Here is a 17,607-nt window from a genome sequence, read left to right as displayed (position 1 = left end):
AATTACGCACAAAGCCCACTATTGTTCTCTTAATACATATACCAAATACCTCCTATTAGGTTCATCTAAAGACTAGTACATTGTGTTCAGATGAAGCCAAAAAAGGGAGGAAAATGTTAATCCTGCCAGGCATTGGTAATTCTAGTCAACCTACCTGAGAAATAAGCGTAACCAGGTGTTAGGTGGCCCTGGGATCATTCCACCAAACAATGTAACTCGTATCATCTACACAATCTCTATGATGAACTGTTTCCAAGAACAACTTTAAATATCATGACATAAGTGTACGATAATGTGTCTGCCTGTGAAAATGATTATCTTAAAATTTGTTTATCCTCACTGTTCTCATATAAATTTGTGGTTATCAATTAAAAGTTAGTTTATACTTAAACGTATTCCAAGATCTTTACCTAAAAATTTTGGAAAAATATTTTATATTTTCCAAAGCATCAATTTGCAAATAGCATAATTCTAGTAACACACCTGGTGGGTTTTACTTTTCTTTTTACAAGGATCTAACAGAAGACCACTGTATTGACATTTCTTATAATTTAGGATTCATAACTTTTTTTTACAAAAAATTATCTTAATAACTGGTATACTCCTAATAAACATTATATACAGCCCATTCTATACTTAACAAAAATCCAAAAAGTACAGTTTAAATTTAACCACTTTAAATTTTTATGTATTTTCTTGCTCACCTACAAACTCACTAAAATTGTACATTTTAGCAAATGTTTTACTTTTGCTTGCAATTAGCAAAGCTCCACTCTGATAATATTTCCAACTTAATTGTTCCTTTAAATTTAAGATATTCATTTGGTTGGCTCTAACTTCCACAATACATCTAAGATTCTGGAGGGAATGTGCATCATATTTACTTTGCTTCATTCATGTGTATATTAAATATGAAAGTATTGCTATTTATTTATAATTGCTCCTAGTCAACTCTGAGTATAACTTTCCTGCCTTAAATTTATATCCACTGCAGATTTAGCTAAAAAAAAATAAGTTTGGTTTTCAGTACCTAGGTCAGTTATGTGGATGTATAATATACATGGTCAAAAACCTCTGCTCCTGGCACTTAGGATGCTTTCCATTCTGTTCTAGTGTTAAGACATGACTTACTGAGAGCCTACCAGGAAGGCACTAGCTACGTGACACAATGCAGGTGTCTTTTTATTCCTTTAGAAGAGTCAAAATACATTCTTTAATATGCAATATACTACATCATCGTTTGTTCTCTTCATCCTGCAAAATCAGAAATAAACATTTGATTAAGCTTAGTTTTACATTTAACAGTTTTCAGATAATTACCTTTAACATGTAACAAAAAATACCAATTAGAGGATCAAGCAATTCATTCCTAAAAATTAACTGCAACTTAAGCAGTTAATTCTGTTAAATCCACTCCCCAAATTAAAATGAAATTCAATGTTTGTAAGAAGCAGGGATACTACATATCATCTCAGTTTGCTGCTTTCAAGGTCAGTACTGAGATCAGACAGTCCCTACTCTATGATATGATTGGAAGATAAAGACACATTAATACCAGGGGTAGCTTTGTCCAGAGCTTTGAGCACTAGTGGGTCAAGTGGCCCAGTGATCTGTCTCATTAGTGATTGTTGCATGATGTTTTCCTGAGACCTCATAAATGTACAGATAACTGCCCCCCACACCCCCAAAAAGCTTGAGCACTAGTGGGTCAAGTGGCCCAGTGATCTGTCTCATTAGTGATTGTTGCGTGATGTTTTCCTGAGACCTCATAAATGTACAGATAACTGCCCCCCACACCCCCAAAAAGCTTTATGCACATCAAAATTATCCTTGTATATGTTCATATTTCCAGAAGTGTGCAGCAAGGGGACTTTAAAAATCTCATAACAGTGTTTAAGAAAAAAAAAAAAAAGAAGAAGAAGAAGAAGGCTGTCTGCTTTCATGTTTACTTCATTGTCTAGAAAATCTATATTCCAGGAAATAATGATTTTCTGCCTTAATGTTAAACATATAAGTAGCCTGAGATCACTTTCAAATACTAATCGGTGAGAGAAATGATTGCACTCTACAAGCATGTGTTTAAATGGTCAGAAATGTAAAGTTAATAATCATTTACAGTGGAGTTTTATGTGATTATTGCACAATTAGGACTGCATCGTAACTGAAACAGTCTTCTGGTGTAATCATACAATGCTTCATTGTTTCTTTTCCCATGTTTCTGTGTATATGTTACTGTTTCAGTTTCATTTGTCTGCAAAAGTCTGTTTACCCGGTTTCCTGTTATTAATTATGGGAAATAGGTTTTCTTGAAATATGTGAGAGACTCTTTTAACTCTTGTCCAGACACTTCAAGGCAAGATACTGATGATTCCTTCAATGTTTGTACAACACAGGAAACTAAAATACATTGCTGCTTCACATACCTTACAACTTCTTATATCTCATAGGAAGAAAGAAAAGACAAATAATAAACAGCAAGTCACAGCAGTTTCTATCCCTGTTGCTTGACACTGAAGTAACAGAGTTGGATATTTTCCTCATCTGCTGCAACGATTAATTAGCAGATCACAATATGAATTCTGAACTCTAAAAGCCCACAAAAATAAGTTGCAAAGATCAACTCAAATAGTAAAGTGCTAAAAGACAGTAAGATACGTTCTAATGTAAATGTATTCATAAGGAGACAAAAATACTGATCTGATTACTGGTATATTTCAAAGCTTTTCATATAGAAACATCTGATAAGTCCATGTAGCTCTTTCTCTTTGAAACAGGAGTAAATATACTTACATGCATTAAAATCAGAAAGGAGCCAAAACATCTGGACATTTTAGAAGAAAAGCAAAACAGTATTGGGGAAAATCCAGACTAAAAAATACAAATGTTTAATTGGATTGTCAGTTTTGTTACGGGGAAATAAGAGCAGAAATAACCAGAAGCCACTAGTGGAAAATTAAAATAATTTCATGAGCCATTGCCAAGCTAAAAGCAGTGAAATCAGTAACACAGTATGGGCAAGGGCTTTCCAAACTGAGATCTGAAAATGTGAACCATGTGCAATTTGTAAATTAGTCATTTCCAAAAAATCTTTTTCATTAAAGCACAATAAAAGTTTTTCAGACTCCTCTCTTCTCTTTTTGGTTATTAACATCGGGCAGTTATTCGGGGTTTGGCTTTCATCAGTGACAAGCTCTTCCCCCGACTCTCCTTCCCCCTTTTCCAAGACCTTCTAATACCGCTGAGTGGCCAGAAATTACAGATGCAAGAAAAGCTGACAAATGACTGCCAGGCCCCTCCCCCAGTGCCTCGACAGTCAAAGGCCCTGCCAGAACATGCCTGAAAGCAGTGCGCTGAGAGACAAAGACACAAAGATTCCATTTTCTCAGTGAAACTAGATTTCATGTGTAAAACACGAGTGAGAAAAATGGAAAGCTGACATATATGTGCAATTTCAGAGAGGCAGGGCTGAATATTTCAAGAAGATTGAGATTGCATTTGATTGCATCAAAGCCTAGCAAATGTTGTTTAACCTAAAAGTCTTTTCAGTCTGTGAAAAGACATTCAGTGGCAAGATATTTTATTTCTTTAAGCACATGGCTAAAAAGAAAAAAAGAATCCTGAGCTCAGTAGAGTGATGTTGATTACATACTACTGTTAACATAAAGAATTAACACTGGCTCACATCACAGGGTCTACAAAATGGGGGGGGGGACCAACTATTGAATCAAAGAGTTCAGAAAGATAATATTAAATCCTTATGAGTATGTTTCCTATAAAAAGAATCCCTTCCCAGTAGCCCCAGGGTATCATTACCAGAGAGGCAGAGAGTGGTTTATTAGAGATGCAAACCTTGGCATCTGGGCCTTGCCAGGCATGCAAGTTTTAGCTTGTGTGCCCAAGGCCTTGGCTTCTACAGTCCCTTCTTCTGGCATTTAACAGTGAGGGCAGTCTGGGGGGCCTCCATGCTATGCTAGGTGGTGTGGAGGTTTAAAAGCTAGGACTGGGAGACAAAGAAAGATCATCATTTTCTAAGGAAGAGGATCTTTCTTTTCTTCCTGCCTGCTTACATACCCACCCAAATCCATCATTCCGTTCTTAATAGAGGGACTCAACACTTGCAGAAAACTTGGCTAAATATGTTTTAGAAAATGTTAGACCATTAACAGGTTAAAATACAATTAATAGTAGCTATCAGAGGTAATAGACCAAGAAATTGCACTGGGGATATTTTAATTAACAAAAAAAAGTTTTACAACAGATTTAAAAAAACAGTCAAGGACACATTTTATTCTCTCCCACCCCCTTCCAAGCTCCTGCAATTCTTAAATTTCCTTCAATAGGAATATGAGAGAAAAGAGACAAATTATTTCATAATCTTATAAGAGATGACCAAGAGGAAAAACAGAATACTAGGTAAACCCTATTTCCATTACAATATTTCATACAAACTCTTTATTCCCACAATATTCATGTTAGGATGCATTCTAGTTACCATTTCCAATCAAAAGAGAATACTATATAGCATTTAAACAAGATATTTATAACATTAATTAATAAAATTGGTATTTCATTTGAAGTATTAAAATTACTCAGCCTAAGTGAGTACCCATCTATTTTTTTCTTTACAAAATATCAAGAGGGCGCGCTAGCTTGGAAGTCTGGAAGCATGCCTTTCTACCCCTCTTCAGCCACTCTGGAATCTTAGTGATTCTCTGAGCTTTAGTTTCTTAATCTGTAATATGAAGAATTTTGCTGATTGTAGGAAGTTGTTTGGGGATCAATCAAAAAAGGCAGCATTGACGACAAAATGCGAGCATATGGGCTGGGAAGGGAAGGGAGTACAATTTTTTGTGTGTTTTAAAACTTTAAAACTTTTCAGTACGCAGAGCAGTTCAGTCTCATTGATAATGACAAGTCCCTGGTGCATTCACTAAAATAAACCAGTCCAAAGCTATGAAGTCACCACACCACAGGCCAGTTGTTTGGTGTATTAATTCACTTTTCAGAATCTGATATTGTGTGATTTAAAATTTCTTAAAGTGTAGCTGACATCATTATTCATATTAACTCTTCCTCCCCTTATTAGTCATTTTACTACTAAGTGGATGTGCACAGAGCAGCTGAGGCAGCCCAGGTGAATCGGAGTGACAGCAGAAGTCTAGTTAGAAGACGTGGGTGTCGTCACACCCCTCCCCACCCTGCCCAGGCCACCGCCTCTGCCCCAGAAGACAGGACTAGCAATGGAAGCCATGGCCAGTGGTTCAATGCATTTCCTTGTAGTTTCAGCCAACAGGGTCAGTCATGCTTTACTTGTGCTTCTTAAGCAGTTCCTATAGACTCACCCCGCGTGCCAATGAACATAGAATACCATGGGAAGAAGATATATTGTAATAAGGAAAATATTCAGGAAAATACTGATAGTCTGTTGAAATGAAACTTATAGAAATATATTCCGAAAAGAGATATATAAGGGCTAACCTAAGGAGATCAGCAAACACACGTTCTAAAGAGTGTCTCTTAGAGGATATATTTTTTTTTAACAAAATACCAGGATTCTCCAACCCAATATTAAAAAGAAAAGAAACACTTAATGCTTGTTTCATTTAGCCCATTTGAAAAGAAAAAAAAAACTGATATTGCTTAATCAAATTCAATCTTTTCTTATTTGGAACTCCAGCTGTTATCATAGACTAGAAGAGTGATATAAAGATAGCATAGTATTGTGCGAAAGATAAATCAGTCTTCTCCTTAGATGAATTAGATGATAAAACAAAGCAAATGATGTGTTTAAGAATAAAACTTGGATGGCATTAATAATTGTGCTTATTTTATCTAACTTTTTAAAATGTTTTTACACATGGGAAATCCATTCAAAGGAAAACCAGTCCTTATAATTAATTAGCATACTGAAGGTAGCCAAAACTATTTTGCTTATTTTTTCAGGAGTCTCTGTTTGTTATTTAACAAGGCCTATCTATGGAGGGAAAAAAAAATTATGGAGAAAGAAAAGCAATGTTTTCTTGTGCCAAATTAGTAGCCCTAGAAAAGAAAAAAATTGGGGATGTGAAAATCTAAAGATCCCTTTAGATTGTTGGACTGGAAAACATTCCCATAAGAGGATAAAAATCAATTTTAGCTAATTTGCTTAGCACGACCAGAGTTTCACATAATATCTTTTTTGTTTTGTACAGGGATCTTGGCAAAATTGCCAACAAATCTATGAAGAAAACTGAAAGCAGTTTGAGTTCCATCTTCAATGACAATTCCACAAAAGTTGAAGAAACATATAATGTCTTCCAAAGATGAGTAGTGAGCTTGGTTAGTTGGACTCTAAAATTAGAACATGATTAAGGTACGTCATTTCTTTTAGTTCAATCAAAATGCTTTACTCTCTCTATCCCAGAGAATTTTTTTTCCCCAATCTCTCTCTTCCTTTTCTTCCTCTCATTAACAGATGTCTTTTATAATTAATGTTGTTTACTGTCCTTTCATCAAGTGTATGCCACATCACTTAGGCGAACCAGCAGACAGGGCACCTAAATACACATTAGAGGAGACCGGCATCCATGAAATGCTTTGACTGTCTCATCAGGGCAGTTATAATAAGCATGCTGGTGCCACTGAATGCACTGCTGTATTCAAATAATAGCTTTCATCCTCACTCTTTTTAAATATAAAAGTAAATCTTGAAGCCCTTTGAAGGACCTAACCAAACAACACACATATGAAAATAGATCAGTAAAGCTTTGAAAAGCATCCTTATGTAAAATCTGTAAAGCATCTTAGCTTCCCCCACCCCCCAAGAAAGTCCTCCAGGTAAATGATGGCTTTTAATAAGACATATGACAATCTCAATTATTATTATTGTGTGCTCTGTGTGCCATTTTCTGTTCCCAGCAGGACACTTTTTTCCTCTTCTCATCAAGCGTTTCCAGGGCTGTCTACTCTTCTCTGTGTGTAAAGCATGCTCGTGTTCTTCCAAAGCTGCACTAATTTAAAAACAGACCAAAACAAAACAAACACAAACACTCAAAAACTTTGTCAAGTGGTCAGACAGACTGGAACTAGAGGATTATAGGTAAGACGGGTAAAATGAAGGGTTGAAAGCTATAATTTCTATTTCTGCGGTGGCAACTGAATCAGCTGTTGGAGTCAGGCAATTTAAAGATATGGCTACTGGAGCTGGGAGTCTGGGAGGAAGACACTCCTGAGCCTAACAGCAAATCAGGCCCCCAGTTTTGAAAATGTGCTACATGGTGGCAATTGCTTTCAGTTAGTTTCTGTGCTCCCAGCCCCTATACCTTCATCCCCCACTTTCTTTTTTATTTTATCCCTGTCTTTGACAATTCCATGTTTTACTTTCTTCCTATCTCCTTTTTCTTCTTTTTTTTTTTTAAACAGTAGTTGCTCATAGTAGTAGCTCCTTTAACTACTGTTTCATGCTGGGTTCCCCTAAAAAAAAAAAGGAGCCTGTTTTCAAAGGAGATACTGCATCTCAGTGGGTTTCCTCAATTATCCAGAGACTAGTTCATTTTTGAACAGGTTGTGGTTATAGATTTTTTTTAAAAGCGTCTCCTTTGGTTTTAAAGAACACGTGTATACATAGGGGTGTTTGGCACATTTGCAGATGGAGTAATTTGAATCATGAATTTTAATATTAATAGGACCACCAATAAAATAGTAAATAGAGGTGCCTATTTAGCTTACATAATATTTACTATGATCTTGGGGGTTTCAATTTATACTTTGGCTTTTTTCTTATATTTTCATTGGAACTAATTGCACCATCGAGCTGGTGGAAAGCACAGACACTGTGTAGTTCAACTCACATAACCAGATGAAGAAAACAAAGCCTAGAAAATTGTCCTAAGTCATCCACCTTATCTATAAGTGCTGTTAGCTTAATTATATTTTTGCATATATTTAGACAAAAAATATTTTCTCATAAAGTGGTTAGAAATGCTTGAAGAGAAATGTAACTATTAAATTACGTACACAGTAAAATATAACTATCATTTAACCTAGGCAAGAGTATGTATTAAAATTGCCCAAGGATATTATTCATATTGTAAAACTTACTTTAATTGTTGATATATTTTCTAACCTCTGTATATATATATAAAGTATGCAAGCGAACCCAAATTCTGATTAAGTGCATACGTGAATATCTTTGACATTTTTGTATTCTGATTAAGAGCATACGTGAATATCATTTTTGTATACAAATACAATCCCCCTTTGACATTTTTGTATTCTGATTAAGTATTACCCACAGTTCTGTAGTTTTAACCAGAACAAAGAGATTTCCCAGAAGAAAAGAAGGTAAGTTATTTTATAAGTTGTGTTAAAAATTTAAAAAGTTCTTTTTTCATTACTACCACTGTGCTCTTAAAACAGTGGACAGGAAAAAATTCTATCCTCTCATTTATGAGTATTCCCATACAAATTGGCAGAGGTGGGGCTGGAGAGGAGGTACACTGCAGATAAACAGCTAGATCCCATTATTAGAGGCATTTGATGGCATTCCATGGAAAACACTATTTGTTCTTGAAGACATAAAGGATATAATGCTTATTAAAAATGTTGATAAATATTTGTATTAAACAAACTTTTAAAATTTTAATTATACCCCTAAACTGGCTTTCCAGTTTTTAGAAAAATCAAATGATTAAAAAAACCTCCAAATATTCACTCTGATTAATATTTGAAACATCACACAAAAATGTGTGTGGTGATGTTATTTGAAATGAGTATTTTTTCAAATCAAACAAGTAGAATATCTTTGCTCCAAAAATCTTGTGCTGCCTTAAGGTTAACAAGGCAAGTCTTAGATGTGTTTAAGAAATCATAATTTAGTTAACTTTCTAGTTCTAAATATATTTGGATTTTAATTTGCCACAATCAAATGCTACTTGCTTCTTATTCAGGGAATGTGTTTCAGCACCAAAACAATGAGAATGCATTTAAATGAAATAGAAGTAATTATTGAAAAAATTAAACCAGAATCATGTTGCAGTATCCAGGTTTATTTTGTGTCCCAGGGGCTTCATATTTAACTAAATATCATCAGGATCTGAATTGTCTCTGTGATTGTCGTAATTTAAATAGTAATACCAAAAATATAGAGGACTATCATAATATGAATTTAGACTTATTGCATTTCTTTAGCCAAAAAAATGCAGGGAAATCAGCAGTAATGAGGATGAACATGGTTATTTATGCTATACTTCTGCAGACTAATCTGCAACAATTGGGTTTGTTATTTGTTGTCTTAATGCTACATGAAGAGATACATGGCTAATATCCGAGTGTGTAGGTGTGTAGTATCTGTATTCTTAATAAAGATACCTATGATTGAAAATTGCAGAGATAATTAGGCTTCATGCCAAACTGCCTCTCCTAGAATAGTCAAGGACAGGAAATGCAGCTGCGCATCACCTGTCTATATTCTACAAATAGCACTGAAAGATGTAACTCAGGGAAAATTCAAATCACTTTGTGCAAAAATGCATTATTATCAATCTTCTATTTTTATATTGCTGGATAAATTATAAATGCACAGTGCAATGGAAAATGCACAACATTTTGCCATTGTCAACTTTATGTTGCAAACTTATAACAAATTTTGAATGAAATCTTTAGCCAGGGAAGCCTAGAAATATCCTTTGGCTAAAAAAGAAAAAAGTCATCACATATACATGAGAAAACATTTCCAGAGCTTTTTGTAGGGGGTTTTGAAAGACACATTGACAGATATTTATTGACCAAAAGTATGTTTTGTTTAGAAACTGGCTGTGCTTTAGTATTTTATCAACTAACTTTTAATTATAAAGAATATTTAGAAAGAGATAAAATAGAAGTAAAAGCCTTATTAAGAGCAGTAATTACATAGATAGTGAAGTGACTACTTTTTATAAGATAGTCTTATTTCAAGTAAACAGGTAATGACTTGCCTTTTAGAAAAAGAAGTTGATTAACAAAGCTGAGCATTCACACATGGCAATGTGCCACAAGACTCAAAATGCCAGTGCAAAACTGTTAGTTCATAAATTGGGATTCAATGCCGGTCTGTAATAATTAGCCATATTTTCTGCACTGAGAAGGATAGTTTTCCCGAGGGCTTGAGGATTAGAGCGGAAGTAGAGATTTTGAGTATAAGAAAAGAGAATTTCATTCATGTTGTACGGTCATACTGCTATGATGGAAGACTTTCATTTCCCAAGTGGATAATGTTGAAATCCTAGTAACTATGGCCAATTTATATTGACTAGAGAGCACTTTATTTGTCTCTGGGCTAGGGATTCTCGACAGCAGCACTATTGATATTTTGGACCAGATAATTCTTTGTCGTGGGGAGATTTCCTGTGCATTGGAGGATTTTTATCAACATCCTTGTCCTCTATCAACCAGATGCCCACTACGATGATATCCAGACATTGCCAAGTGTCCTCTAGAGAATAAAATCTTCCCTGGTTGAGAATCATTTTATCTAGGTATTTTTGTTTCTTCTTTTGACTCTGTGTGAAGTGAATTATATTGATTCTTTGCATTAACTTTGATACAAATTTTGCTGAGAGAACTTTTATGTACTAAGTGAAGAACAACTCTATAATGCAATTGTTTCTTCAGGATATAACAAAATAGAAATCTCAATAGTACACTCATCACTTTAAATATTTGCTAGGTAGTACATAAATCTTAAGGTTTATTGAACGTGGGCTCATCCTCTGTGCCTTATTTGAAAAATTTGCCATGTAAGCCAGGTAAATAGATGTAAAATGTTTGCCTTTGATTGGACATAAAAAAGTCATCTTGTGTATTGTAGTTAAATGTAGTAATAAGTCTTCAGAGGTAACTTTTTGCAGCAGAGAATGAAAGAAGTCACTACTAGAATGCATCTACATGGAGCTGATTTTATTAGTGGAGTGGGCTCATTGTGCTATTCCATAAATGTTGGCTTTATCCACATGTTAAAGAACAGCTTTCCTGAGATGACACACAAAATATTGAGAGTGAAAGAAAAAACTGAGAAGTACCTAGGAGATCATCACCAAAATCATGTATCTAAAATCTAAACTGCCAAGTTTTTTTTTTTTTTTAACTAACAACGAGATGGTAGACAAGCTATTAACTTGATATGCCTTTGCTGTGTTAGTGTACGTGTGTGTGTGTGTGTGTGTGTGTTTGCATGTTTTGGTGGAAATATATTGATAGGAAAGAAAAAAATAGCCAAATTTTTTTCATAGGAGGCAAGCATAGGAGGCAAGTTGTTCTAAAAGAAATATACAGATAGTGTGGAATCTTAAGTTTTAGATCATAGGGAAAAAATATTATATTGCATCGATCCATTATTCTTTCAAAAATTGTGAAAGCTGTTAGACCAGTAATTTTTAACTTGGTTTGGCTTTAACATAAATGCTACATGAATGACTCAGATTTATTAATTGATAAAGATTTCCATTCAGTACAAATTTATAAATGTCTAGTGTGTGTGTGTGTGTGTGTGTGTGTGTGTGTGTGTGTGTGTGTGTGTGTGTGTGATTTCCCCACTGAGCATTTGAAATGATTGAGCAGTCTTACGTTTCATTATTTGTGGCTTTCATGGTTTTTTTCCAAAGCTGCTGAGGATCACGTACTTTTAAGATCCTCTACTAGTTGATGTGGAGGCTCTAAAATTTAACCATACCAGCCTTTCTCTTTTATTATATTCCTAAAATTTGAGATTTTGATAAATACTCTGGATCCATGAATGGTAAGATAACAGGTCTGCCTTTTATAGACCCTGATTCCTTCACTAAGGATAGTTCCTTTCAGGCATTAATTGTAATAACACTGAACATACCACCATGAATCTGTAGTGTCAAGATTTATACACAAAACTTAGGAGATGTTATAGCTCCAACTTGTAATAATTATATCATAGAATAATGTCATACTTATAGTTTATTTTTTTTCTTTATGAAGAGCTTAGGGTAATAATGCTCTGTTTCTATATGCTCTATTTTTTAATTATGGTGAAGTCTTTTTCTGGTAATAAATAATATGACATACAATAAAGGAAAAAAGTGGACATGAGAACTTATCATTGCTAGTGAATTTGAAATGCGATGAATGTATTTTATAGTGAATAGGTTCAAATTGGATATAAATAACAATTTCCTTTAACAATGTACTGTCAGTATTTTTTGCAACTCAGTTACTGAAGAAACATTTAACTACCATATGTTTTCTTGGTCAAAATTTCCCAAACTTTAGGTGCATCAGAATTACTTGGAGAGTTTGTCAAAAAACAGATTGCTGGGCTTCACGTGCAGAGTTTCTGATTCAGTAGAGGAGACCTGAGAATCTGCATTTCTAACAGGTTCTCAGGTGATTCAAAACCACAGAGAGTCACTGTTCTGGAGACATGCTTGATCTCAGGGGCAACTTCTTAGTTTGACTCAAAAACTTTATTAAAAATGTCAAAGTCTGTGTAGATATAAATAAATAAATATGAATTTGTCATTTACTCATTTGTCATGGACCAAATCAGTTTTACCACTGGAAAGAGTGACTTATGACAGTGGTTGTATTTGATGAAGATTCATCCCATACCACTGAAAGACAGGAAACATTAAAAGAAAAGCAAAACTGATAAACTACTCCTAAAGAGAAATTTGAATTAGCTAAAAATCTTTTTTTTTAATTCCCACTACTAAGAAAAAGCTTATTTTCTTAGACTGGCAAACACTTTGTTATCAATATTTTGTCATCTTTTTCCTTAATCATCCTTATTCCACCTGCTACAAAAGGATTGATCATTCTCCCCCTTCAGTATTCACGTCCCCCTCTACAGTGTCCAATAGCTCGTGTCCTTATATGTTGTAGCCTAATTGTACGACAAGGCTCTACTAATTTAGTGCTTTTGTAGTGCTTTCTTGCTTTTGGCAAGATTCCATTAAATTTAAGTTATCATTGAACTATGGGATATCTAATATATTGAATTAATTAATCCAGGTTTCAAAAAACATTTTCAAAGGTTGGTGGGGCCTGTGACCATTGAGCTTGTGCTATTTCAGGATGCTCCCTTGATAGAGATCATAATGTGAATGGTACTCTCTGGAATTGTGCAATCCAATGTCCCTTAGTCAGATGTAATAGGCCAGGTTGAATAGGACAGGCACAAAGTTCTAGTCTTAATTTCAGAATTCTACAGAATGGGGGAGATGTGGCATTAAGAATTGCACATGTGATTTGTGGCTATTGAGTTGACTGTTATTAGCTCAGTGTGAATCAGTACTAATGTGAGGCTACCCATAAAGAAAAAGCTAGTGTTTTAGTAGAAGGATCGGGGGTCCGGTATGAGGAGGATGGGAAGCCCCTCTCTTCATGGCTGGTAGAATGAATCCAGAATTGGCCACTTCTCATAACTCGCACAATATCTTCAACTCTGCCTTGTTTTAGATGAAACCAAGGCACCAGCTATTTCATTCATTTACAAAGAGCATTAAATTAATATCTGCATTCAATACAATAAGTAATACAGATACAAATCCTTAGAAAAACAAAACATTGTCAAATTAAATTTCTTCAATTAATATCAATAATCTGCAAACAAATATGTACTGGTTTTGATAATGAAAGATGCCAAAATAAGTCATCTTTAAAATTTCCGTATAGAAATATGGCACCTTGATTCTAGCTTCTGAATAAAAGCTTACAGAGTTTCTACAAACTCGTAATCTTTTGACTACATCGCAGGGCAAGGGGAGAAAAAGCTTATTTTTGGTTGAATACTAAAAAATCATTGTCCTGTCTCTTCTACTCAGTCACTAGTATTCAAAGACAGCCTTAAACTGAGTTGCTGATTAATTTATGTGTCCAAACATTGTATTTCTCTTATGCAATGGATAAGCTATAGTACTGGAACACTTAAAGTTAAACCTTGTTATTTGGTTCTTGGCCTTATAAGACCAACTTTTGCTAACACCTATTAACACTTAGATTTGATTTATGAATTGGATAATACAGCTTTGAGAACATGTATTCTCTTTGCTTCCTAACACGTTTTAATAATTTCGACCTGTTCTTTTCCACAGAAGCAAATGTACAAACCTCCACACTCAACATGAAGACCTCCAGTTTGTAATATGAATATCCAAAGTGCTGACATTAACGTTATATCCAGGGTTTTCAATGGGAAGGGTGGCCTGTGATAACAAAATTGCATCCCTTCCTTCCTGCAATTACCTCACTATCCTTCCAGCCTTGACATCTGGGAACCCACTGCTGCTGTAGCAGCTGTGATTCCTGTCCTACAGCAGGAAGTTAACGACACATTCCAAAGAGGCCTCATTGTTTTGATTTTTTCTGGTAGTTCCAAAAGCTTGGATATTGGCAAACACATTATTTTGTACCAATAACAATTTGGAACCGTTCACAAGACTAATATAATCTGTCACAATCTGATCTCCTTGTAGGTGTTACATGTTGTCTCTCTCTCTCAATAATATATAAATCCACATCGTGGTCATTTTCCAAATTTAACCAGTTTAAATACAAAGTATTGTATATTATAGAAAGAAAGCACATTCTGCTCATATGCATAGCACTTCCCGTGTTTTATTTGATGACCCCACTTCAGCCATCGTTTTCTCAAAAGATCAACATGGAAGGAGGTTTACCCAAATATGTGCTCCCGCTTAAAATGCTGAATGATAATTAATTTAAATTATTAGAAAGTAATTTAAATTATCAGAAAGTAAGTATTGTGAGACTCATTGTGCTCTGTTTTTACTCACATAGCATCTCAGTTACAACTTTTCAGACATGTATGATTTGCTGGAAATCAAAAGATCTCCAGAAGAAATGCAGAATTATTAAGTGTTGGCCAAACCCAACTGCATTTTGGCTTCACTAAATGTTTGAAACTATTTTGTGTTTTTGAACTGATGAGATCTATACATTGTTTATTCAGATTACTTTTATTCTTTAAAAATAATCGAAGGGAATTACTGCTGCATTGATTTACTCTTAGTTTATCTATGAAATGGCTATAAATAATTATTATCCTCATTTAAGAGCATTAATGTTTTTTATTCATCAGATTAAGAATGAAATGGATTTTAGTAGTGCTCTACAATTACTTTATTAATCAAAGTGATTGCCAGTGACCTGGAAGCTAAATTGTTTGGTTGCAGAACAGATCGAGGGTTGCTCTGATTCAAAACATAACTCTGCAAAAATATATTTACATACAATTTTTATTTAGTTTACAAATTTGACTTTTTTGTTTATGTTTTTTCCTCTTTCCTCCAAAATATGGCACTATTCTCCATTGTACCTTTTTATTTGACCTAGTTTCCAATTCACTAAATTGTTTGGTTGCAGAACAGATCGAGGGTTGCTCTGATTCAAAGCATAACTCTGCAAAAATATATTTACATACAATTTTTATTTAGTTTACAAATTTGACTTTTTTGTTTATGTTTTTTCCTCTTTCCTACATTTCCTCCAAAATATGGCACTATTCTCCATTGTACCTTTTTATTTGACCTAGTTTCCAATTCAATTTAATGTCTTTGCTTAATTATTTCTAAATCTCAATCTCTCCTCTCTCTCTCTCCTCCCCCATAATGCAATAGTTGATTTTAAATAATTGCTTGTGCGTTATATTCAGTGACTATAATCTCTAATATCCTCTTTTGGTTAGAAATATATTTTGCAATGTATTTATAATATATTTTCTATGATACTGATTCTATGTATGCTTAAGCATTTTGCCAGTTTTATCCAACTGTTCCTATGATAAGGAGATGTTATGCATCTTCCTATTATTTTAATACTCCAATGTATATTGAGGGTTTATATAACCATAAAAGCAATATTTGCTTAGCTAGTGACTAGTTTGTTTACCTTTACTGCATCAGGAAATCTTGCTAGGCAATTTGCCTTGGGGCTGATACTTTTAACCATTAGCAATTATGAATTCCAGAAAGATGTTGATATAATTTTTCTAAAAAAAAATTTCAAAATCAGATATAAAATATACAATACATTCACTAGGATTGTTTTTTGTTGTCTTTTATGCTGCTTGACTTTGTCTTAACTATAATTCACTTTTCATCGGCATGCACTGAGTAATAGAAAATTCTTTATCTATCTTGGGTTGTTCCTGGGCATTCATAGACAGATGAATTATTTTCAGAATCAATAAAGCAGGATTATTTTTATATGATGTAGTTTTACACGTCATTGATGTTTGGCAGAGGTTGGAAAAAAATGCCGCTGATGTACTTTTCACTACGTTGGATCCACTTACACAAAGGAGACACGAGCACACCAGTCTGAGTCAGGACTTTCAGCATTTGGCATATGTGGTGAGCGCTGGGAATAATACGAAGAAGATGCCTGGGGCACTGCTCTCAGGGAGGTTACACTCTAGAGCCTTCACTCACAATATGCCACAGCTGGGTAGCAGTAACACCAGGCAGAGACTTCGCAGCAGAAGTGCCTCTTTCAGTCTCTACTTTGAGACAGACATCAAAGGAAGGCTCTGTTTCTATTGACTACAAACCACTCTCAAATATTTAGAACAAGATTAATGATGAGTTCAGTTACAGGCTTTGGTTTTGATTTTGTTTGTTTGTTTTTGATAGGTGTTTTGCAGAAATGCCTAATATGTTCGAATTGGTTTACTTTGAGAACGATTTGTGCCAGAAATAGTGCTGATTAAGCTTGTTGGGTTTTTTTTTTTTTTCCTTACACTTTTTAAATCACTTTTAACTTGTCAAAGACCTCTCAGTCAGAAAGTTGACTTTTAGCATTTTGTTATGCCATGATATAATAAAATGTGTCAAGGCAAGAAAAAAATAGAAACAGATGACTTATGCATCAGACATTTTACATTAAGCTATTCAAACCTGAATTTAGTAAAGTTTATTATCAAGATTTTCCCACCTGATGACACAAATTTTGACAGAATAGAAGTGTTTTTTGGCCAGTAAACATACTGCCTCCAATCATACAAAAATTTTCATGTAGAAAAGAAACTGGAAATAGTACTTAAGTATAATGAGGATAGAGTAGATAACAAATGATATTTTTAATATTAGGTTCAATCTTGGAAAAATATTTCTTAGTATCTAGTTTTTAAAAGGAATATTGCTCATTTTATTTTTTTTAATATAAAGAATGGTCACCATATAAATTGTTAAGATGTAAACTTTATTAGATTTTGAAAAATATTATTGACATCCTGTAGTCCAAAAATAATATGTTTTTGACATAAATGTAATAGGATCATGTACAATGAGCCATCAGGACTGTGTGCAAATCACAACTGCTTTCTTTCATCTGCTTTTCCAAAGAAGTAAGACATAATGACTCTATTATGAAAATCTTCCACATCATACTATCCCCTTCAAAATATAATATACATTTAAAATTATAATTTAAAGCCAAAAATTGTTAACATTTTTAATAACTTAGAAAATTGATCTAGAGGGCATTCAGTGTGATTTTGCAAATAGTGTAGCATGTATGTTATTATAGCCTATTAGCTGCTAAGGCTCCTCACAGAGGTGAACCATGTATGTTTATTCTACCTGGTCTTACGAGCAAAATATA

General features: G+C 34.2%; 1 long non-coding RNA gene across 1 annotated transcript in view; it reads left to right on the top strand.

The window, feature by feature from the left end:
* LOC103592689 overlaps positions 1-17,607 on the top strand; it is a 77,116-nt gene that overhangs the window by 28,356 nt on the left and 31,153 nt on the right. Inside the window, exon 2 of the long non-coding RNA XR_550677.1 lies at positions 6,192-6,352. This is a non-coding gene — a long non-coding RNA (uncharacterized LOC103592689). The remainder of the gene's footprint in view (positions 1-6,191; positions 6,353-17,607) is intronic.

Source organism: Galeopterus variegatus, unplaced genomic scaffold (assembly GCF_000696425.1).
Source record: "Galeopterus variegatus unplaced genomic scaffold, G_variegatus-3.0.2 Scaffold1200, whole genome shotgun sequence".
Taxonomy (NCBI): domain Eukaryota; kingdom Metazoa; phylum Chordata; class Mammalia; order Dermoptera; family Cynocephalidae; genus Galeopterus; species Galeopterus variegatus.
Note: the sequence above shows the minus strand (reverse complement) of the source record. Positions and strands in the feature narration are given on the sequence as shown.